General features: G+C 38.8%; 1 long non-coding RNA gene across 1 annotated transcript in view; it reads right to left on the bottom strand.

Annotated features, from left to right (window-relative positions):
- Positions 1-10,949: 10,949 nt before the first annotated feature.
- Positions 10,950-24,687, bottom strand: part of LOC140710459 (uncharacterized) — a 38,380-nt gene continuing 24,642 nt past the window's right edge. The window contains exons 2-4 of the long non-coding RNA XR_012091484.1: positions 12,403-12,579; positions 11,859-12,070; positions 10,950-11,511 (exon numbers count right to left, since the gene is read on the bottom strand). This is a non-coding gene — a long non-coding RNA (uncharacterized lncRNA). The remainder of the gene's footprint in view (positions 11,512-11,858; positions 12,071-12,402; positions 12,580-24,687) is intronic.

Below are 24,687 nucleotides of genomic sequence, written 5' to 3'. Positions count from 1 at the left end.
GCATTTTGTAAAGATTCTGGATTCTGCTGTGTTTATCTGGGGGAATGATTTTTAAAAAATATTCTAGGAGGCAGTTAATTTGATAGTCAAACTCTGTCTCTTACATTGGTATTAGCTGACTCTCTACACAGTAATTTTAGCCTCTACCTGCTGCTTTTATTCTGGCCTCCTAGGATCTTCCCTGTAAATATATAGTTTACTGGTTAGCCAAGAGTCTGGGTAAATTTTGGACACTTGTTTTAGGGATCATCTCCTCAGTCCCTTCACTTTCCAGATTTCCTCCCCAAGCATTCTGACGCCTCTTGACAACCCAAAACTATATTCTCTGAGACCTCAAGCATGTAGAGTTTTGTCTTTCTGCTGTATTTTATATTTTTTTTAGGCAAATAGCCACAAAATGGTAAGTTTCACCTATTGCAGCTTGTCTTTCAAAAGCAGTCTTCTCTAGTGTCTGCTTGTTTTTGGTCACTGCAGTGCCTTCAAATAGTTGTTTGCTACTTTTAAATTTTGTTAAGGTTTAATCATTGTTACTTATGGGAGGGTTGACATGACCAAGCTAATCCATAGAGGCCAAAACCCTAAAACCTTTACTTTTTAATCTAAAGGCTAGCAATTGAGGATCATAAGGGTCACAGTGTTTAACAAAATGTGTTTAGCAAGTGTTTAACACATTTTACAAAACACGAATAACACAGGAAAAGTCAGAGGGACTTGTCTGCGTTTTTGTGTGTGAGTTTTCTTCAACCATGCACAGAAGAAATTTTCTTGGTTATCCTGTGTACTTTTCCTGAGGCATTTTGCTAAAGAATTAGGACAAATCTGATCAGGATATACTTTGTTTGGAAATAAGATTATGGCAACGTATGAAACCCTGCCAAACACCAGTTATTCCCCACCCTCTGTTTCTCAGGCATAGGGAGTTAAAAGAAACAAGGTTATATGAATTCAAGTCTGCTATTATAATTGACAGGCACGACCTAGCTCACCATTTTAAGTCCCCCAGCATGTGAAAAACTGACATAGAAAAGATTGAGACCAGCTGTTCTTTTTGTTGAAGACCTAAAAGGAAGAAATAGACAAACTGCTACATTAGAGATAAAGATCATCTATGTAAGAAAACCTTTCTCAATGTTGGAAATGATTATATTCCTCAATGGATAACCAAAGGCACTGTCTGAGAGAGAGTTAGAGAGAGAGAGAGAGAGTGAGAGAGAGAGAGAGAGAGCGAGCGAGCATGTGATTTCTCTGAAGGGAGACATCTGTGCTTTAAAATGACAGCATATGCTTTTATCTTTTTTGAGTTTTTAATCAACACTGTCATAAAAACTTGTGCCAAAATTTTAAAAGATATTATTTTCAAATGGGCCTTATTTTCCAAGATGCATAAGGAGCACTCAGCATAATAATGTGACTAGATGACACATTTCGGTTATTTAGAATTTTGGACCCCCAGATTTCCTCAAGAAAAAGGGTAAGTATCAATACTCTCTCAGATCTACTTCCACTACCCAAAGCACAGTATAAATATACAACATAAAATTACAATTTAATAAATACTTGAATATCAGTATGTTCTAAACATTTTAAAGCCTATATACCAAAAAAGTAAAGACTTGGCATCAAGGTAACTGATTTCAAGACCCAACTATGCCATGGAAAGGCAGGACAATTAAAAGATATTTTTCTGTGCTGTTACTGCTCTGCGCTGTACTGTGGATGGACCTACAGATGCCCATGGTCATGGGATGCTACCATTTCCAGTAGTTCCTAGGATTGAGGAACACCAAATGCTGCTTAGTCAGATATGTAAATATCACCATTTCTTGGCTGGACACTTCCCATAGGCTCTCGGTAGTGTTACTAAATCTCCAGGGTTAAATTATTTATGTATGTATGGTCTGAGTTTGACTGGCTATTTTTGACATGTGTTCTAAAGGCTTATCAAGATTTGCTTTTTCTTTAATACAAGTTTATTTTAACTAATTAATGGGGAAATGGTTAAATGAAAAACAGCTAAAGCCTGCATTTTGCTGTATACTGTATTTGCTAGGGCTGCTATAACAAAATACCACAGATTGGGTGGCTTCACAGTAAAAATTTATTTTCTCATAAGTCTGGAGGCTGGAAGTCCAAGGTGAAAGTGCTGGCAGGGTATGATTACTTCTGAGGCCTTTAGCTTAAAGATAGCCTCATTCTTGCTGCCTCCTCACATAGTCATCCCTCTGTGTGTGCCCCCAGTGTCTCCCTCAGAACCAGATTTCCTCTTATAAGCACACCAGTCAGATTGGCTTAGGGGCCTGCCCTAATGGCTTTGTTTAAATTTAATCACCTCTTTGAGAGCCCTATCTCTAAATACAGTCTCATGGGTTAGAGCCCACCAGTATGACCTCCTTTAACCTTAATCTTTAAATGCGTATGTCTAAATATAGTCATATTCTGGGGTACTGAAGATTAGGACTTGGACATATACATTTGGGGGGCAGGGGACACAGTCCAGTCCATACTGGACACCAAATCTATCATGAGCCATTTTGGCACAGTCAAAAGCATAACTACTGCTCTACCAAAGCAAAGGCACACAACTCAATTGACACCATTGAGAAACTACAATAAAATCTATGCTCATCCTTTACTCATCCCCTATTATATACTCTGAATCTTCTCTGCCCTTTCTTGGCAAAGAGGAAACTTTCAAGCCAAGTTTGTGATGAGTGAATGAAGTCGTAGATCACGTAAATGATGAAAGTCCACAGCTTTTACATATCAAATGGAAAGAAATGATATAGGAAAATTCAAACAAAACAACATTAAGTAAAATAGTAGTAGAAAACTGTTTACATATTGTAGTCCTATACATTACCTTACAAGGTTGAGGTGAGGATTAAATGAGTTAATACATGTAAAACACTTAGAAAATTAGCTGGCAGAAAGAAAGTGTTCCATATACAATAGCTTATTATTCCTTGTATCATCATGTAAAAATAATTTAAGATTTTTACCATTTACCTGACTGTCTTTCTCTGTACCACAGTACCTGACCTTTCTCTATCACTCATCCTCCAGATTTCCTTGTAAAGCCTCCTCTTTGGAATTCAACATCTTTTGGAATTCAACATCTCTGTTGAGGCAGAGGTGTCACAGGTGAGCCTGATGTTCTAAGTCCAGCCTACTTATGAGACTTGAGAATTTCCTTAGAGGTTGCTTTGTGACTGAAATTGAGAGGAATACTTTTCTTCAGCAGAAGCCATTGACCAGTCTGTCAGATACACACCAGATACAAAGGACTTGAATTACACAATTGTTTGGGGAATGCTCCTGCAGCCTGTAGTATCATTAGTTAGGAAGAAGAGGTTCTTATATTAATCAAGTCCCCTAAGGATGTTGACAAGGATAATAATTCTTTCCCAATGTGCTGTTATAACTCTCAATTGTTTCATATTAAAACAAGAGAGTAAAAAGGCTTTGGGAAAGGATACACATTTTTAATAGAAGCTATAATTCTGTGTGAAAGGTTATCTGAATAGATTGCCCAAGAAATGAAATTATAGCACTTCTTCTATTGATATAGCGATTGAGGGAATGAAGCCAAAGTCCTGTCATCCCTTTCCATAGAGGTTTGTAAGGATACAGTTAACCCTGTGTAATTTCTGTCCATAAGTCCAAAGGCTTTTGCCTTTCTCTGAAAAGAACAAACTGGTGCTATTAACCTTTGCTTAATCTGACTACACAGCCTTATACAAAATAAAAGGCATTATAGCCAATGAACCCTTGCAGATATTAATATTTTTAAATGAATGACAAGTTATAAACCTAAAGAGTATGTGCCTCATGAGTAAACTTACCTGGGTTGGATAGTACAGTTAATACGTTTTTACCCAGCATCATCCTAACTCTATGAGATATATATGGTGCTTCAGTTTAGTTAAACATATCAGAAATGTCTAATTGCCTGGGTAATTTTTGGTCCCTTCATACTCTAGAAAATTACCAGAGGCTTAAGTAGGAATGAAGTTCGTTTTAGTTTGATCCCTCCAGAGAGCAGGACTATGCTTCCTTGTTTAACAATAACTTCTTTTGAGTACCTAGCCACTGCTGAATCTCACAGAGAAAATACAAAATTTCTAATCAATTTTGAAGTAGATTTAGACCCAGAAGATAACCAATTAATGCTTTTCAACTTTCCAAAAAGCCTGAGTACAAGCAAGTAGCCCCCAAGGCCCCAGATAATGATTGTTATTTCCATCTTCATCCAGGAGAGAAAAAGCTAGAAACAGCCTTCATTTCAATAGCGTATTGGGCCAGTGGTTTTTATCACCTATGTAAGAGTCACTTGCAATTCATGTACAGGATCATAACCTCTTATAGCTATAAGGATCCACAGAGAAAATCTAATCCAGTGGTCTCATTTTACAGATGAACAGACTGAGGCCTATAGAGGTTTAGAGACTTGTTCAAGGTCACATGCTTGTTAATGGCTCAGAAGGGATATTGATCAAATGTACTATTGCTAAAAGATGTGGAAAACAGCTGATTCTGCTTAGGAGCTGTATTAGTTTGTTCTTATACTGCTATAAATATACTGCCAGAGACTGAGTAATTTATAAAGAAGAGAGGTTTAATTGACTCACGGTTCTACATGGCTGCGGAGGCCTCAGGAAACTTACAATCATAGCGGATTGGGAAGGGGAAGCAAGGCACATCTTCCCATGGTGGCAGAAGAGAGAGAGAGCAAGGAAGCTGCCACTTATAAGACTGCCAGATCACCCGACGTCAGGAGTTCAAGATCAGCCTGGCCAACATGGTGAAACCCCATCTCTACTAAAAATGCAAAAATTGGCTGGGCGGGGTGGTGGGCGCCTGTAACCCCAGCTACTCAGGAGGCTGAGGTGGGAGAATCACTTGAACCCAGGAGGCAGAGGTTGCAGTGAACCGAGATTGTGCCACTGCACTCCAACCTGAATGACGAGAGAAACTCTGTCTCAAAAAAAAAAGAAGAAAAAAAAGAAACCCACCAGATCTCATGAGAACTCAAACTCACTATCATAAGAACAACACAGGGGAAACCTCCCCCATGATTCAGTCACCTCCCGCCAGGTCCCTCCCTCAACGCATGGGGATTACAGTTTGAGATGAGAATTGTGTGGGGACATAGAGTCAAACCATATCAGCAGCATAAACATTTCCTCTTCATTGTTACTTACACTGTTATTTGTAGAAAGTATAAAATTATATTTTAGCCCAGCTCCCACTAGAAATAAACTAAAAATGAAAATGAAAACCCACAGATTTTTGTTTAGAATTTGATGCTGTTTTAAGCAAAACAGTATTTAAAATGACCCTGCTAATAAGGGTGCCATGTTTTCTCCTATGAGCAGTAAGAGTGGGAGTGGGGAGAAAAATGCTTGCTAAGTTCATGGAAAAAAGAGATTGCTGGGCCTGGTGTGTTTTTCCCTCCAAGGCAGAGAAAGTCACTTTCTCATTTTGAAGAGGATTAGTGTTTCCTGGCTTTCTAGACTTGAGGCTGCATTCTCCCTATTCTCTGGTTACAGTAGATTTGGGACACTGGCTGGTGCTCAGAATTCCAGGCCCTTCTTTTTTTTTTATCCCTGTTTAGGTTGGAGAATAGGAAGGATGCAACTAGATAGAGGGAAAAGTTGATTTGACTGTTACAGTTAAATAAATAACCATCATATCTTCAGTCATTGCAGTGAAATACTCAGGCAAAATTAAAAAGGTGTACATATATATTTATATTGTAAAAACCAGCATCTCTCACACAGAGCAGCATTACAAATTAATTGAGCCCATTTGTTTTTTGGTGTCATGTTAGTAATGAGGATAGCAGGATATTCTACAGATTTAGAGGGTGTTGATGAAGTGGATACCTTGTAGAAAAGCAATGTGCTGTAGAGTAATAGAGGTCTCAGCTTCTCCGTTCCTTCCTTAATTAAACTAGAAATTTCATTTAGGAAGAAAGAGAATCTCAGCATCATGTTTGGTCTCAAGTAAGCATGGAGGTTGGGATGGTAGGTGAGATTTCACCTTCATCATTGCCATGTCCACTGTCCGTTGTGCATATGCTGCCATCGACCAGCTGGAGGAAATCTTCTCTGCGGGGAGAGGTCAGCAGTTGGCAGAGCATGGGTCAGTGTGGAAAAAGCAGGACATTACTGCAGTTGCTCCATTGCGTTACTTTTTCAACTGTAAATGAGGCTCCTCATTAATGAGTCATGCACACAGATTGCCAGGGTCTCAGCATTAATTGGCACTAATGGGAACATCTTATGGTTGAAGGAAGAAGCTGTGGGAGCCATTTTCAGTCTGATTTGATTTGGAAGAAAACTCACGCAATTTACATTTTTCCATGAAACTTTAGGGCAGCCTTTTACACCACATTTTCACTCCAAACCCCAAATAAGTTGCTGAATATCTGCAGAAAAGTCTATCAAATTCTTCATGAGAGAGAAGGATTACCAACAAGTGCCTCAATGAGATTTGCCTTCTCCTGCCAGGCAGGGCATCTACAGAGAGTGTTTGAATCTCCTTTTGACGGTACTATACATGCTAAGGCCTAATGCAGTGTATATAATTTGTTTTATTCATTTGAGATCATTCAGCAGGGAGTCAGTGCAAGTTTGCCTGGAGGATGTTTTATCCAATAAATTTCACTTAAAAATGTGTTCTCCCATGATAATGTACTGTTATTCCCACAAAATAGGTGATGCAAAAGTTTAATCTGAGCTGTCTTGGAATGTTTTGCCCCTTAAGAGGAACCGATATGTAACATCTCTTTTTTAACCCCAGAGTCTCTTGTAATTGGTTTTGTGATATATGTTCGGCATTGGAGAGTCAATGCTAATAGCGTTGGTATATTTCAGACCTTTTCAGATCATAGAACAAATGGGTGAATCCCACTTTTCAGAATACCCTAAGCCAATACCCTAGAATGGATTAGCAATAGGCATGCCTGCCTTCAGGTGGATGCATCCACCCAAGGCACCCTGCTTGCAGCTCCCACTTGCTCCTTCAGTTGGGTACCCTTGTGCAGTATATAATCTGGAAAAGACACATAATAGCCTTAGAATCATCCTTGTGAACATTAATACCTCTCTAATCCAACGCCGAGTCTGTGGGAGGAATCTGGAAGCAAGATAATCTTATAAAGAAAAATGCAGGGCTCAGAGAAAAAGATATGGAGCAAGCCTATGAGGCAGACACAATGATGATATAATTTTCAGTAGAGGAGAATGTGATAGAAAGCTTGAGATTCATATCAGTACTACAGTTGATCTACTGTTAGAAGTAAATATTTTCTTTAGGATCACATAATTTCTTGCTGGAAAAGAACTTAGGAATCATTTAATCCTACCTGATCATTTTACTGGTGAGAAGTCATGTGTGTAGCTCAGTGCTACATAGCTAGCTAATGATGGAGCCTGTGCTAGAATCCAGCTCTTAGGGCAAGAAGTGCAATTTACATTCTATCCTGCCGAGCTAAATGCCACAAGCACAAACCCATCTCTCAGCTTCAAGAAGTGCCTTTAAGTCTGACATTCTGTTAATAGGTGACTAAATCCATCCCTATCTTTAACCTTCCCAACTGTTAATTGAAAATTAATAGTTTCAATTCTTCTTATTTCTCTGTCTTTATGTTTGCAAAATAAATCATAATCTTTTAATATAGCCTTTCAAGGATAGTTGATATTCACTGATGACAATGGAAATGGCATTCCCCATCAAGTAAGAAGTTGTGTTAACTGACCTCTCAGTTTCCTAACATCTCAAGATCTAGTTTTACTAGCATGGCAACCTCTATCTCTTTTGCTTATTTAGTTACCCTTCCCTTTTATACTCTTAGGTCTTGCTTGAGGGGCAGTACCAAGACCTATCTGGTATAGTACAAAAGCAAGGTTAGAGATGTCTTCAGCCCACAAGCCTGCACCCACATTGCCCTCCCCTCTACCATATACATCACATGCACACACACACACAAACACACATTTGTGATTACATATAATGTTGTGTTGATATTTTGGATGTCACAGTACATTGTTGTTAGTCCACTATAGCTCCTTAAATTAAGTCTGGTAGGTCCAATTAGAATTTGATGCTGTTTTAGTAATGCTAAGCCTAAAATAACTCTACTGATGGGGGTCTCATGCTTATCTCTGGGAGCATCTTCTACATATGACTGAAGCAGTGATGAAATTCTGAGCAATTGTCAGACCCACAGTCACCAGGAAATGCCAAACCAGTTACTGTATCTAAGAGGTGTATAAAAGATGGCTGCTGTGTCTCTGCATACTGAAAAGAGAGGAAATGTGTCTGGTTAGCAAAATTCAAAGGAAATGCCTATCAAGAAAACAAAAGCTTTCCTCCAACACCATCTGGCATAAGAAAAGTCTGAGTTAATAGTAAAATAGCATCTTGTACATTTTAGCTTTCTTTCTAATGTTTCCTGTGTTTCCCCGCTTTTAGATGAGACCAAAATGATAATATTAGCTGCATTCATCTATCCATTCATCCAAATCCTCACTCTCTCTAAAGTATGCCATATGTGAAAGAAAAGTTTAAAAATACGTAAGGCTTCTGTTTTCATCTACTTCCATAAATAAGCACTATAAATTATGGCTAACCACCAAGTAATATTATTGAGCATCTGTTCATGGCATTTAAATGTCTAAAGGGGCTAAGGTTGTTTAGCCAAGAAAGGAGGAAACCAGAAGTAGTGTTTGTGACAATCCATTATTCAAAGGGCAGTAAACAACTGTTTATCATGCCCTCTTAAAAAGAAATAAGAGAAAAGAAGCTTGCAAGTTTAAGAACTTCTTGAAGTGTCCAATAAAACAATGAAAGAGCTCTTTCTACTTCTCTATATTTACATCTTTAACTATAACCATTTCTATGCTTACATACTCATATCCATACAAAATTATAAAATCAGGATGCCCCAAAAGCAAAATTTGGGTAGGATAATCAGATAGCTGTCTGAGGATGATGTTACATATATATATAAGCTATCTAGTAACCCATTTTTCTCAATCAATTATTCATGGGGTAACTAGCATGTTATAAGGGCAAGTGCCGTAAAGGAGTATAAAAAGTCCAAAGTGTAATACCTGAACTGAAAGAGTTTACAGTCTGATTGGGAGACAAATTGAGTGGAGAAAGCAGTGGCCAATACAGTGTTATTCATAGTTATGTCATCTATCAATTGTATAGTGTAGGTGGCAATACTGCAGGTGTTCTGAAGATAGCAGGCTTAGATTCATTTGCACGTCTTAGAATAATCTGAGGGCAGAAAAATATGAATTGATCTTTGAAGGATCATATTTTTATATGTGAGAAGGGGGAGAAGAAACAACAGAAAAGAGGGAAACTGAGAAAAGGTGGTAAAGTACAAATTAATAAGGTATTTTGTAGAGTCAGTAAATATGTAGATTTAACCAGATGAGAAGGAATGCATTAAGGGAGAGTGGGGAATAAGTTCTAGCAGGTAGAGTGGGAGAATCCACCATAGTGCTCCCCACTGTATGACTGGGACAATGCCCACACATGACGCTACCTCTCACTTCTAGTCATTCATACTCTTAACTGAACAATCTACACTACCCAACTTATTCCTTACCTTTAATCTCTCAGAACAACAAATATCTAACCAGATGGTCCACATAGGAGGGCACTGGAATCAAAATCAATTTAATTGTTGTATAAGATTGTGCTTTGTATTCTCAAGGTAAAGGCAGAGGACTGCTTTTCAACCCCTTCTTGCCATTACCTGCTCCTCTCTCCTTTCCATTTTTTCACATTTTTATTGTTGCTCCTTCACTCATTATTAATTCAACAGATATGTTAGCTTCTATTTTGTCTCATGCTCTGGGCTAGACACTGAGGGTACAGAGCTGTGTAAGACACTCTTTTTACCTTCAAGATGCTTTTAGTCTAGCAAGCCAAACATGCAACTCCAGTAGAGTTGGATGCATGTTATATGTTGCAGCACCTCACCCAGCTCCTGAGGAGGGCCATCTTAATGAAATGCTAAAAGGAAGAAAGAAGTAAAGGTGGTTAGAGAGAGGAATCTGCTCCAGTCAGGCAGCACAGTGGTGAAACCTAAAGTGAGAAAACACAGTGCGCATAGAGAACCACAGGAACTACACTGTGGGCTATAGCGTGATAGAGGACAGATATGCGAACAGGAGGTTCCTGCAATCAGAACCCCATTACCATAAGTCTTTGATAATTGTGTTCAGTCATTGACTCACAGGGCACATATTTAATGAGTACTTCTTGTGTGTCAAGAATTATGCTAGAGGCTAGACATAGAGCTCCACACAAGACACAGAGCTACCTCAAAGAAGCTTTCATTCTAGCTATCACTAGCTATCACTCAGAAAATGACAGTTATTGATGATTCTGATGGACGTGAAGGGGCACATGATTCATCCCTAATTCATTCTAGAACAGTCTCTCTGCCTCTGATCTCCATTACTGCTATTCCAGACTCATTTTTAAATTTTAATTTTCTTTTGGAGGTCTGTTAAGTTCTGTTATTCTATTCTACTCTTTATTTTATTCATAATCTTTGTATTGTTTAAACAACCAAAATGAACATATTTCCATTAATGTTCAGAAATATCTTCTTCCAAATAAATTACATACATGCATGTACTGAGGTTCATTTTATTTTTAAATTTGCTGAGAAATCTGTAAAATTAAGCCTAATATTCAATAATTTTTAATGAAGTATAAAATAAAACATTAGAAATAAATGTTTAAAAAGGTAGTGTAGCTATTGTTTGTTATCCTTTCGTCTATTTCCCGCCATCCAAGGCCCAAAATAAAATATAAAAATACAAAAATAAATGTAAAATTAAGAAAATAACCTTAAAAATAGAAAAAATTTACAAGAACATAAAGGATTTATCTCAACAATTTAATTCAGCATTTCTTCAAGGAGACAGGAATTTGTCAATAAACAAGTCTTTGCTAACAGTAAGTTCCTGGAGAAGGATGACAAGCTGGCTGAAACAAATAAAACAGTAATAACACGACTGAGAAAAGGTAAATAGAATTCTGGAGCGAACAGTGGTAAAAGTGAATGAGATAGTGAAGAATAAATAATAGAAACACTGAGAAAGCAATGTTTTGGGAATGAATGCAACAACAAGGAAATTAAATTCAGAGAGAGATAAGAAATGAGAAAGAGAACAAGTACAAGTTGTCTTTTCTTTTTCTTGTTCCTCTATCCAAGAGAAATAACTGTCAGCTACAGGTCGTAAAACTTTATAGACTAATGCCCTCTGACCTCTGACCCTGTGATTTATTTCCTCTGAACAGAGGTGTAGTCCTCCCTCCTCCTGAGAAAAATGAGGCAACATGGCTGGGTAGTTTCTTCCATCCATCAGGCAATGAGATGTGTCTCCAGGTCTCAATTTGCCATCAGCAGTCGTGCTCTAGGCCAAGTCAGGACTGGTTTATACACCAATACAAAGATTCAACAGACACATTTTCCTTTAGAGAAAAAAAAACCCCACCATATATAAGATATATATAAGGCATGTATGTCTTATAAATCCTTTCTGCTGCACCACAGAAAGCAAGCAGTTTCCAATTTAATTAACAGTTTTAAATTGCTGAGACTCAGCAGAACCAGTTCATAACTGGGCAGTACTGATTTGTCCCATTTGGAAAAAAAAAAAAAAGTTTCCTAAATGTAAAGGAAGAGTTCTTTCATTTGCATTGAGCTGTTCTACTTGGCAAATAGAAACATCCATTTGTAAATGAGCACATTTCCACACACAGGCCATCAAAGAAGTATTTCCAGAAGAGCAAGTGATAATTAAACAAAGTATACATACCCTCTTTGAAGCCACTTGAAGCTGCAGGGAGACTGACTGGAGTCTGGGAGGGAACCAGGGTAAATTGTTCTTTTGTGAAGCCAAGACTGCTGGTAGCCAGAGTTGGCTCCGGCTTTCGGGGGCAAAGGAGACTGAGTCATCTCCCTTCATCGAACTGATTTGTTCAAAGGGCACAAGAAGTTCCCAGGGATTTCATGCTTCTTTGAGGCAACCTGCATTTCAGATGGATGGGAAAGGGGGTGGGCGCAGTGAATTTTGTTGCTAGGTCTCCCAATGACTTGCCAAAATTTTGCCTGTTTCTTTGTGAACCTGGTAACCACCCCAGCTGGGCTCCCCATTACTCTAAACAGGAAAGGGATGAATATGCCCAGTCTTTTTTAGCTTGCAAATGTGCCCTGGTGAGGGTAAACATGGCTGTGTTTGTTCACCCTGGGGAACAAGTCAGGCATGAAGTCCCTTTTGTTCAGGCTAAGAAGGACCTCCCTTCATTCTCAAGTTCAGAGGGGCTGGTGATTTCATCTGGAAATGTGAACATGAATCCTACCTGAGAAGGACAGCGCTTTCTAAAGTTGCCCGGGAGCTGGCAAGGTCTGTCTGAAGATCTTGGGAAACACAGGGATGCAGGTGATGCCTGGGAGAGACCCACTTTGATCTGTGTACAGTTCCATAAAGGGAGTCTTCCAAATACGCAGGACAGCAAGCAGCTGGTCCAGTAGCGCCTCTAGTTTGAAATAGTTTAAAAAAGATCATGAGCTGCAGGAATGAGAAATATCTTAGATGCCCTAGGAATAAAAAAAGTATAGCCATGATTAGTATTTCAGTGTATGTTTCCTGAATAATAGATGCAGAGAAAAGAGCAGAGCAATGGGTATTTCTCTTTTCGTCACGATGATAGAGAGTGCATGAGTCTTGTACGTTGCTGTGTGTGTGTAATGTGTACGTGCATCCATGTACACAGAGAGTTATATCTGGTGTCGGGGTGAGTTGATAAAAAAAAAAAATAAGCTATCACTCCTAACTTCAGTAGATTTTCAGGAAGAGAAACAGAGTATTAGAGTTGTATGACTATAGTAAGGGGCAAATACAAATTTCGTACTGATGAGTACCATGTAAGAGAAACAAAGCGCTCTGGGGGTTTAACACTAGAGGAGATCATATTTCATCACGTGAAATGAGGAAAGCCTTTATGATAGACGTGGACTGTATGACCAACCTAGATGTGTGGGGAGGATTTCAACATATGGAGAAAGGGGACGGAAAGAGGGCATTCCACTAGTCGGGCAGAGGGAGGACAAACATGTCCATGAGGGAAAGTGCAGAACATGATGGTAGAACAATGTGGTTTAACTGAAGCATCCCATTCTTATAGAAAAATAGTAAAAGATAAGAATGAACAGTCATCCTGGGGCCATATCAGGAAAAGCCTTAAATGTTAGGCTGTTTGGTTTTTAACTAAATAGAGGGTAAAGAATCTTTGAAGATTTTTAACATAAAAATGATATAATTGGAAATGCATTTTTCAAAAATTAATAATGGGATATATTAGAAGGAGATTGGAGGCTGAAACCCATGGGACTAACTCTTCTAGTCATCTAATCTAAATGTAACAAATCTCTTATATTAGGATTATAGAAGTAGAAATAGTAAAAGAAGAAAAAGTTTGCAGAAACTCTGAAAGTAGAATCTACAGACTTGACCACTCGTCGGATGTTGCCTGGCAAGGGGGAGAAAATAGTCAGAGATGGTGCCTGGATTTTAGGCCCAGGAGACTGGAATAATAATGTTGTCATGGAGAGATAAGAAAGTCTGTAGTCTTGGAAAGTGTTGAGTTTATTTTGGAGTGCATTGAAATGAAGGTACTAGCTAGAAACAATTATAAATGCTCAGCAGGCAGCTAAATTACAGGAAATAGGCCAGGACTAAGATATAGAATTGGGAGTCATTTACTTAGCAAATTGTCAGCAAGTCATTTATTTAGAAAATCCACTATGTGCCAGGCATTGTATGATGTACTGGGATTACAAAGATAAAGAAGATTCATGGCTTCTGATATCTAAGAGCACTTACAGTCTGCTGAGTGATACAGACAGGTGAACCCACCGGTCTCCTGCAAACTGATAATCTGATCATTGTTTGGGGTAAGAGAGAGAAACACAGGGTGTTATGGCATCTAGAGGCATTTCAGAACGTGTTACTTATACTGTGGGGTCAAGGAATGATCCCAGAGGCAAGTGGCCTCTAAGCGGCGGGAGATTAAGGCAGTGAATTGGGAAGAGCATCCCCATGCAGTGTGAAGGGAGCTCAGCTTAGAGTGACAGCAAGGTGCAAATGGGCAGAAAATACAAGATGAAAAATAGTAAGAGAGAAGGTTGGAAAGTTGAGGCCAATTATTTAGAGCCTTAAGGTTACATTAAGGAATGTAGACTCTATCCAGCGAATCATATGAAGTCGCTGATTGGTGTTATCCTAGTTTAACTTTGTAAAAATTGTTCTGCGACAATGTGGGAATAGAAAGGAGGAGGAAAAACACAGGGCAGTGAGATTCAGGAGACCTGGTCTTGAATAGTATCAATGTGGACTGAGAAATGCGAATTGACTCAAAAGATAGAGTTAAAGTCTTCATGATTTCTTTTGTGGAGTAGGGGTAGTGGGAGAGAAGCGTCAAGAAAAACATCAAGTTTCTTCTTGGCTACAAGATGGTCGGTGTTACCATTCACTAAGTAACGAATATAAAAGTAGCGAGGGATAATGTTTGTGTGTGTGTATGAGTGTGTGTTTAATTTGATTTGTAGGAAGAGACCTCATCTTGTGATGCTAAATTTGACATTATATATTGGAGATTTCCAATGGTCAGTTGAATATGTGTTTGATGGACATGAGAGGTCAAGTCTGAGGCTACAAATTTTGAAGGCTTTATCACATAAATGAAAAGTAGAACCTCAGAAGAATAAGTACTTACTAGACACATTCCCAGGCAAATACAGGAAAGTGCCAAGATACATCCCTGAAGAATATCAATATTTCAGGGATAGGATGAGAAGGAAGAGACAGCAACAAAGGCTGGGCCACTTTTACCAGAGAGGTAGGGGAAACACCAGAAGACAGTCTGTGTTCTAGAATACAAGGAAGGAATGTGTCAACTAGGACAATGGGTTAACTGTGGTAAACATTGCCAAGAGGTCAATGGAGAAGCCTGTATTGAATAGAATGGAAAGGAATCATTAGTGTCTTAGGCAAGAGCAGTTGCTGAGGGAAGGGAGGAGAGAGGTCAAGATGTAGCAGGTTGCCACAGTGAAGATTCTGAAAGGTCAGGGAGCTTCAGTGGGACAGCCTATTAGCTATGCCAGAAAGTTGAGTGGTAAGAACATAGATCAGACAGCAAGGGCTGAGAAATGAGCAAGTTGGTGGTAAGAAGGAGGTGGAGGAAAGGTGTGAGGACTACTCGTTCTAGAAATTCTGGAGGGAAAATAAGGACAAAAACTGTACTTAGAAGGTCAGTTGAACGTGTTTGCAGGCAAAAAAGAAAGGGTCAGTAAAGATGGAAAAATGGAAAGTACAAAGGAGAAACAGAGAGGAAGAAGCAATAGGCAGATAGTTGGTTGGAATTCAGGTTTTAATGAGACCGCTCTCCTTGCCCCTTCATTCCACTGACACACACACACACACACACACACACACACACACACTCTGAAGTCAGGGCCTTAATATAGTGATCCTGTGGATATTTCTTTTTTTTAATCTCCTAAATACTTAAAATTTAAGAGGAAGAACAAGCAGCACAGTCTGTGGAATAGACAGGAAGCATCAGAGAGTTAAGCCTAAAATACCCTAGCATAATACACCTGTTTGGAAGGCATTAGCAAACATTTTTTTAAGAATGTAAATATCCTTTTGAAGGGTTAAGGTCCTTGGACTCTGAATCATGTACTTCTTTATATAAATGATATCAGCTTTGATGAAAGGAATACTCTTGGTCATAGTTGTGGGAATGGGATCCATGGGAGAGTGAAGAGCGATTTAAGAAAATTTGGGAAGGGTAAGAAGAAAGGAAAGATGATATCAGTACAGTTCAGCTGTGCCTCCCAACCAGGTAAACACCCTTCTGTCCTCTTCCTGAAGCTCCTCCTGCCTTCCAGTAATAATCTTTCTTTCCATTTTCATTGTCATTTATTGACTAGCATCCAGGTTATTAAAAACAAAACTGTTCACAAAATGTTTTAAATAGCCTAGTAGCAGAAGCAGCTCAGTAGCCAGATCTATCAGTGGGATCTGGGTTCTGATTTGTTTAAGCTCCCTGAAAGTAGCTAGCACAATGGACATACTTTATGCCCATCATAGCAAAACAGCCAGAAAGATACCTGGCTTCAACCTAGGCTCACCACAGGGAAACTGTAGAACTTCAATATGGATATTGTGATGGGTAAGGAGGTTACATATTTTGGCTGTCTTTTCTCAGGGCAGGGTGGGGGTCAGGGAAGAGGCACTGGCCAGGTGCTGTAGGTCCCACTTGTGGTCCCAGCATTTTTGGAGGCTGAGGCAGGCAGATCCCTTGAGTCCAGGAGTTGGAGACCAGCCTGGGCAACATGGCAAAAGCCCACTTCTACAAAAATGCAACAAATTAGCTTGGCATGATGGCGCACACCTGCAGTCCCAGCTGCTCAGGAGGATGAAGTGGGAGCATCTCTTGAGCCTGGGAGTCAAGGCTGCCGTGAGCCGAAATCGCACCAGTTGCACTCCAGCCTGGGTGAGTGAGACGCTGTCTCAAAAAAAAAACAAAAAAAAAGAGGAAGAACATGGAGCATTCTTTCCTTTAAATGTAAATAAATAGCTAATTAATCCCAATAGTTTCTTTTTCTTTCATGATTGGCTTCAGGGACAGGAAGCAAGGTGTCTTAGTTTTCAGAACTTTTCACATTTTGAATGCTCAGTAAATACTAAGAAAGCAATCCAATATGTGAAAATAGAAAGCTAGAATAAATCTGCCTCCTTTCTTGAACGTCGAGACTTTAAGCACTCAGCAGGGAAGAAGCATTTATTCTAATATAGAGACAGAGGGTTGTTTGTTACAAATAGGGGGAAAATCCAATTAAAAGTGGGATTTGTGAAACCCCTGCTTTGGCATGAGCAACACGGCAGAGTTGATACATCAGCCCTAATGCCAATGGCATGGAGGCCTGATATTGGTGATCATAAGCCAGCTTCTAGTCTATTGGCTTTCTCATCAGAGGAGGTAGTTTAATGTCCTAAATTCAGCAGTAAATATTAGTGAAGTAACTATAACGCCTGAACTTCTTTTGCCTTCAATGCTTACATAAAAATGTCTAAAACTTGCCAAAGTAATCAACTGAAAAATGAAAAACTTCAGTCACACTGGTTGTGTCATGCAGAACAGAAACAACCAATTAGCTGAGCGATCTGCCATTTAAGCCTAGCACCTAATCATCAGATCCAGTCAGACCATTTCTAATGACATCCTTGTCATTCTTTAAAGGAAATGAAATCGTGTAATGACATATTCTCCTAAATCTCTTTACTGTTGTTCTGTACACCTCCCCGAGAGTGCTCAGACTCAGAATGGCCTGCACACGTGTCCCTTTGTTTGACAGCTGCCGAGTCTGTGGGTCCTGCTTTGTCTGGGTTGAGAGCCACAGGTGCCCTGCTAATAATATCTAACATTTGCTGAGTGCTTACTAGATGCTGAACTCTGTATTAAGCACTTTAACTCCATTATCTATTTTTTTTTTTTTTTATGGAGTTTTGCTGTTGTCACCCAGGCTGGAGTGCAGTGGTGAGATCTCGGCTCACTGCAACCTCCACTTTCTGGCTTCAAGCAATTCTCCTGCCTCAGCCTCCCCAGTAGCTGCGACTGCAGACATGGGGCACCATGCCCGGCTAATTTTTGTATTTTTAGCAGAGACGGGGTTTCTCCATGTTGGCCAGGCTGTCTTGAATTCCTGACCTCAGGTGATCCACCCACCTTGGCCTCCCAAAATGCTGGGATTACAGACGTGAGCCACCATGCACAGCCTCCGTTATCTCATTGAGTTCTCACAGTAACTCTGCATGGTATAAATTAAATTATTGATGAAAAAATTATTGACTCAATAATTTCCCTTCTATAAAGTTATTATGCTGATATTACTACACATATTATGTACTATGATATGTGTACAAAGATGTTTGCCATGCTGGCCAACATGGTGAAACCCCATCTCTACTAAAAATACAAATATTAGCCGGGCGTGGTGGTGCATGCCTGTAATCCTAGCTACTCAGGAGGCTGAGGCAGGAGAGTCTCTTGAATCTGGGAGACAGAGGTTGCAGTGAGCCGAGATCATGCCGCTGCAGTCCAGCCTGGCAACAGAATGAGATGCCATCTCAAAAAATAAAAATAAAAAACAGATGTTTACAGTAATAATGTTTGGGGGAAAAGGCATACTGAAAGCCTAAATTTTCATCAACAGAAGACTGGTCAAATCAACATTGGTACATCCTTACAGTGGAGTCCTATGAAGCTGGCAAAAGAACGAGGCAGTTCTATGTGCACTTTAATGGAACAATTTCTAAGACATATTATTATGTGAAAAAACAAGGTGCTGAACATACACAGATGTGTCTGAGTGTGCATTGACTATTTCTGTGAAGAGACAAAGCATCCAGGAGAATTTGATAGGAAGATGTAACTCGAGAGATGGGGCACCAAGCGTCCAGTACATGAGAGAAACTTGTCTTTATTTTATATAAATATATATATGTGTGTGTGTGTATATATATATAACATATATGTGTGTGTGAGTGTGTGTGTGTGTATGTGTGTGTGTGTGTATGTGTATGTGTGTGTGTGTGTATATATATATATAAAATCAATGTTATTTACCCAACCTCAGAAATGGGTGTTATTATTTCCATTCTAAGGAAAAGTAGCTGAGTCTCTTAGAATTCACTAAATTGTTCAAATGCACACAGCTAGTGAATAGCAGAGCCAGGATTTGAATTGAAGACAGTTTGATATGTAAGCCTTATTTTTGATAGTATATTATTTATCTTTCAAAATCCATGAGGGAATAAGAAAGCATTTTAGTTATGTTATAAAAATAAATTTTAACAACAAAGAATCCCAATTTTAAATTTGTTCTTTATGATAAAATCTGCCTGCTTCAAACAACGATTAATATGAATATAAATTCAACCACAGAAAAAGTTTTCTCCACTAAATACTAGTAAAGCATATATATATGAGAATTTTTTCCTGAAAACTCCAACTATTATATTTCAACTAAAGCCATTTCTAAAATCAAGTCATAAAACCAAAGAAGCAGAGAAAGGCAGAACCAGTTGTGTGCTGGAGGTGGTTCATACTGGCTCAAGAGAGCCAATCACTAAATTTTGAGAGTCAATTGTTAGAGACTGACATTATTTTAAAATCAATTATATAAACCTACAAGTAAATAAATTATATTAAAGGTAATAAAAATTCATTAGATCTTAATTAATTTAATATTATCTGTGCTCTTTAGATTATTTACATCTAATCAATCATTATGGTAGAAATACTACATAATAGCATACTGCTGTGAATCCCTTCCCAATTCTCTCTTTAGTGATGTCACATTGAGAACTTAAAATCAGACTTGATGATAATATTTACACTGAAGAAAGCAGCAAAGGCTAAAAATTAGAGCTTTTCATTCTCCAGAAAGCTGATTGTTAAATAATTATGAAGCACACCACTGGACTCAATCCTCATTAGTAGCATAAGTGTATAACGTTTGCAATTTATAGCCTTCTAATGGGGGAAAAGAAAACCAAACTTGTGACTATTGCAGTACAAGATGACTACTAAAAAATCTAGCAACAGAAAATTGGCCAATGATTTCTGTGGTCGACTCTGGAAACTACATTTCCAACTACTTTTTATCTAATATACCCATGTAGGTTCTTTTAAAAAAAGAAATGATAAAAGAAAAAGTAAAAAAGGCAATTATTTTTATTTATTTATTTATTTATTTATTTTGAGACAGTCTCGCTGTGTCGCCTGAGTGCAGTGGCACGATCTCGGCTCACTGCAAACTCCGCCTCCCAGGTTCACGCCATTCTCCAGCCTCAGCCTCCCGAGTAGCTGGGACTACAGGTGCCTGCCACCACGCCCGGCTAATTTTTTGTACTTTAGTAGAGACGGGGTTTCACCGTGTTAGCCAGGATGGTCTCGATCTCCAGACCTCGTGATCCGCCTGCCTCGGCCTCCCAAAGTGCTGTGATTACAGGCGTGAGCCACCACGCCCGGCCAACTTCTCTTCTTAGGATCCATTGTTGGCAGTCACTTCGATTGGCATGTACTGATGATATGTCTTGATGGAGGTGGGCAAACGAGGAGCGGAACTGGGACCACAGCAGTTTCATTAGCAAACACTAAAATGGCTACCAGTTCTCCCTTTAACACTTCTGGCACTGGGTGGCAAGTCCGTCATCATGACACATTAGCTGAAGAAGCTCATCACTGTGGGACAGCGCCTGGCATTTTTATTTTATTATTATTATTATTATTATTTTGTTTTTGAGAGGGAGTCTTGCCCTGTTGCCCAGGCTGGAGTGCAGCCGTGCAATCTCAGCTCACTGCAACCTGGACCTCTAGGGTTTATGCGATTCTCCTGCCTCAGCCTCCCAAGTAGCTGGGATTACAGGCCCCGGCCACCACACTCGGCTGATTTTTGTATTTTTAGCAGAGACAGGGTTTCACCATGTCGGCCAGGCTTGTCTCGAACTCCTGAGCTCAGGTAATCCACCTATCTTGGCCTAGCAAAGTGCTAGGCTTGCAGGCGTGAGCCACCACACCCAGCCTAAATATTTCATTCCTACGTAGAGATTGTACTTCTAATTTATAATCTCTTCTCAAGAAATTACTTGTGGGGTCCACAGAATGGAGGTTTTGTAGATGGATTTATTCTCCGTGTTACCCACATTCGTAGACTTTTAAAAAAGAAAGAATAAGACAAAGGAGGAATAAAAATGTTTTTCTGCCTCATAATAAAGGCATAATAAAACAATAAATTATTTTCTGGAACACAATGGTAAATAAAGACTTCAAAGATTAAAATAATCTGCAACCCAGAAAACAATCATAATGGAAACCAGTTTAAATGGAACTACTAAATGAGAAATAAATCTGCAAAGACAGTGCTCTATAAGATGTAGTAATGCATAGTAGCTATCACACCTGCAAAGAATATGGGGAAAATTTCTAATGGACTATTGGATAAAGACTTGGAATTGTAAAATATTTATAAAAGACCAAAAGAAAAAAAAAAGCCTAAAAACCTGTTAAAAAATTAGTGAGTGTCAGCAGGGCAAGGTGGCTCACACAGGTGTGTGCCTGTAATCCCAGCTACTCGGGAGGCAGGAGAATCGCTTGAACCCAGGAGGCTGAGGTTGCAGTGAGCCGAGATTGCACCACTGTAATGCAGCCTGGTAACAGTGTGAGACTCCATCTCATAAAAAAATAATAATAATAATTAGTAGGTGTTAAGTACATAAGACAAATGGTCTTATTGATAAACTTTAGGCTTCAACATTATTCTTTTTATTATTATACTTTAAGTTCTGGGGTACATGTGCACAATGTGCACATTTGTTAGTAGGTATACATGGACCATGTTGGTTTGCTGCACCCATCAACTCATCATTTACATTAGGTATTTCTCCTCATGCTATCCCTCCCCCTTCCCCGACCCCACAACAGGCCCCAGTGTGTGATGTTCCCCATCCTGTGTCCAAGTGTTCTTATTGTTCAAATCCCATTTATGAGTGAGAACATGCAGTGTTTGGTTTTCTCTTCTTGTGTTACTTTGCTGGGAATGATGGTTTCCAGTTTCATCCATGTCCCTGCAAAGGACATGAACTCATCCTTTTTTATGGCTGCATAGTATTCCATGGTGTATATGTGCCACATTTTCTTTATCCAGTCTATCATTGATGGGCATTTGGGTTGGTTCCAAGACTTTGCTACTGTGAACAGTGCCACAATAAACATACGTGTGCATGTGTCTTTATAGTAGAATGATTTATATAATCTTTGATAAACCTGACAAAAACAAGCAATGGGGAAAGGATTCCCTATTTAATAAATGGTGCTGGGAAAACTAGCTAGCCATATGCAGAAAGCTGAAACTGGATCCCTTCCTTACACCTTATACAAAAATTAACTTGAGATGGATTAAAGACTTAAATGTAAGACCTAAAACCATAAAAACCCTAGAAGAAAATCTAGGCGATACCATTCAGGATATAGGCATGGGCAAAGACTTCATGACTACAACACCAAAAGCAATGGCAATAAAAGCCAAAAGAGACAAATGGGATCTAATTAAACTAAAGAGCTTCTGCACAGCAAAAGAAACTATCAGCAGAGTGAACAGGCAACCTACAGAATGGGAGAAAATTTTTGCAATCTATCCTTCTGACAAAGGGCTAATATCCAGAATCTACAAAGAGCTTCAACATTATTCTTAGAGAAAAAATTAACTTTGGTAAATGAAGGGGCTTGGTTTCGTCTCTGTAGAATCAGCTTGCATCAACTCACTGTTGGTATGTCATTTGCTTTAAAGAAGAAATGTTACATATATTTATACATATTTTAAACCATTCTGGTCTTTCACATCCTCAAAAGGGAGGTTATTCAGTTAGGGTATTTGATGGCTCTCCAAGGACAATGGCATGTACTGAGAGATGTAATTAGGAGATACCAGATTAAGCTGATAGCATCTAAGGATAAGTCCCTAGTCACATAGTCATGTTTTTAGAAGTTGTTCTGCTGACTGAGGTTCACTGATGGCCTTATTAAACAAAAATCTAACTTTTTAATTTATAAGATAGACTTAAAGGAGTGTAGCTGAAGTTTCTTAACTCAGAAAAGTACTTGTTCATGATTACTAGGCATGAGAGCTCAGGGACAATTACATTTTTACTATGTATGCAAAGCCTGCCCCAACCTCTAGGCAGCCTGGTCACACATATTATGTGATTTCAAAGAATCCAAAAGAATCCTCTCACTTTAAAAGAATTGTTACAGACTTCAGCCTGTTATTCTTAAAATCCATACTATTTAAATTACTGCTTTGAATGAATTATTGCCTCCAAAAGATAGTCTTGAAACCAAGATAAATGTGTTTTTATTTATTTTGTAATTGACACATTGTTATTGTGCACATTTGTGGGGTACAATTTGATGTTTCAGTACATGTATATGTTGTATAATGAGCAAGTCAGGGTAGTTAGCATATCCTTCATCTCATGAATTTATTATGTCTTTGTGTTAAGAACATTAAAAAGTTTCTCTTCTAGCTGTCTTGTAATAAACAATGCTCTATGGTTAACCAGGCACCCTGCTGTGCAAAAGTACAGTAGAATTTATTCATCCTGTCTAACAATAACTTTCTTGTTTGGGTTTGTTTTTTTTTGTTTTGTTTTTTGTTTTGTTTTGTTTTTTGAGATGGAGTCTTGCTCTGTCACCCAGGCTGGAGTGCAGTGGCACAATCTCGGCTCACTGCAGCCTCTGCCTCCCGGTTTCCAGCGATTCTCCTACCTCAGCCTCCTGGGTAGTTGGGATTACATGCACATGCCACCATGCCTGGCTAATTTTTGTATTTTTAGTAGAGATGGGGTTTCATCATGTAGGCCAGGCTGGTCTTGAACTCCTGACCTCAGGTGATCCACCCTCCTCGGCCTCCCAAAGTGTTGGGATTACAGGCGTTAGCCACCGCACCCAGCCCATCCTATCTAACAGTAACTTTCTACCCAATGACAAACATTTCCTGATTCTCCTCTCCTTCACCCTGTCCCTAGTCTCTGGTAACCACTCTTCTACTCTCTTTAAAAAATATATTTTACATAAGAGTGATATCATGCAGTATTTGTTTCTCTGCCTGGCTTATTTAACAGAACATAATGTCTTCCAGATGTATCCGTGTTGTTGCAAATGACAGGATTTTATTCTTTTTATGACTGAATAGTATTCCATTGTGTATATACCACATTTTCTCTATCCATTCATCCATTATTGGAAACTTAGGTATATTCCATGTCTTGGCTATTGAGAATAGTGCTTCAATAAACTTAAGAATGCAGATATCTCTTCAACATACTGATTTCATTTCCTTTGAACATATACCCAGGAGTGGGATTGCTAAATCATTTGGTAGTTCTATTTTGTATTTTTTAAGGAAACTTTAGACTGTTTTTCATAATAGCTCTACTAATTTACATTCCCACCAACGATATGTAAGTGTTTTCTTTTCTCCATGTCTTTGCCAACATTTGTTTTCTTCTGTCTTTTTGACAATACCATTCCAACTGAAATGAAGTAGTATCTCATCATGGTTTTCATTTGCATTTCCCTAGTGATTAGTGATGTGGAGCCTTTTTTCATATACCTGTTGGCCATTTGTATTTCTTCTTCTGAGAAAAGTTTATTAAGGTCTTTTGCCCAGTTTTTAATTGAGTCATTGGGGTTTTCTTGCTGTTAGGTTATTTAATATATATTCTGTATATTCATCCTTTGTCAGATATACAGTTTGCAAATATTTTTGCCCATTCTGTGGCTGTCTCTTTGTTAATTGTTTTCTTCATTGTGCAAAACATTTTTACTTTTATATATTATTGTCTATTTTTACTTTTGTTGCCTGTGCTCTTGAGATCTTATTAAAATATCCTTGCCCAGCCCAATGTTGCAAAGTATTTTGCCTACGTTTTCTTTTAGTAGTATCATAGTTTCAGGCTTTACCTTTAAGTCTTCAATCATTTCGAGTTGAATCTTATATATGATGAGTCATAAGGG

This window comes from Chlorocebus sabaeus, chromosome 26 (assembly GCF_047675955.1).
Source record: "Chlorocebus sabaeus isolate Y175 chromosome 26, mChlSab1.0.hap1, whole genome shotgun sequence".
In the NCBI taxonomy this organism is placed as follows: Eukaryota; Metazoa; Chordata; class Mammalia; order Primates; family Cercopithecidae; genus Chlorocebus; species Chlorocebus sabaeus.
Note: the sequence above shows the minus strand (reverse complement) of the source record. Positions and strands in the feature narration are given on the sequence as shown.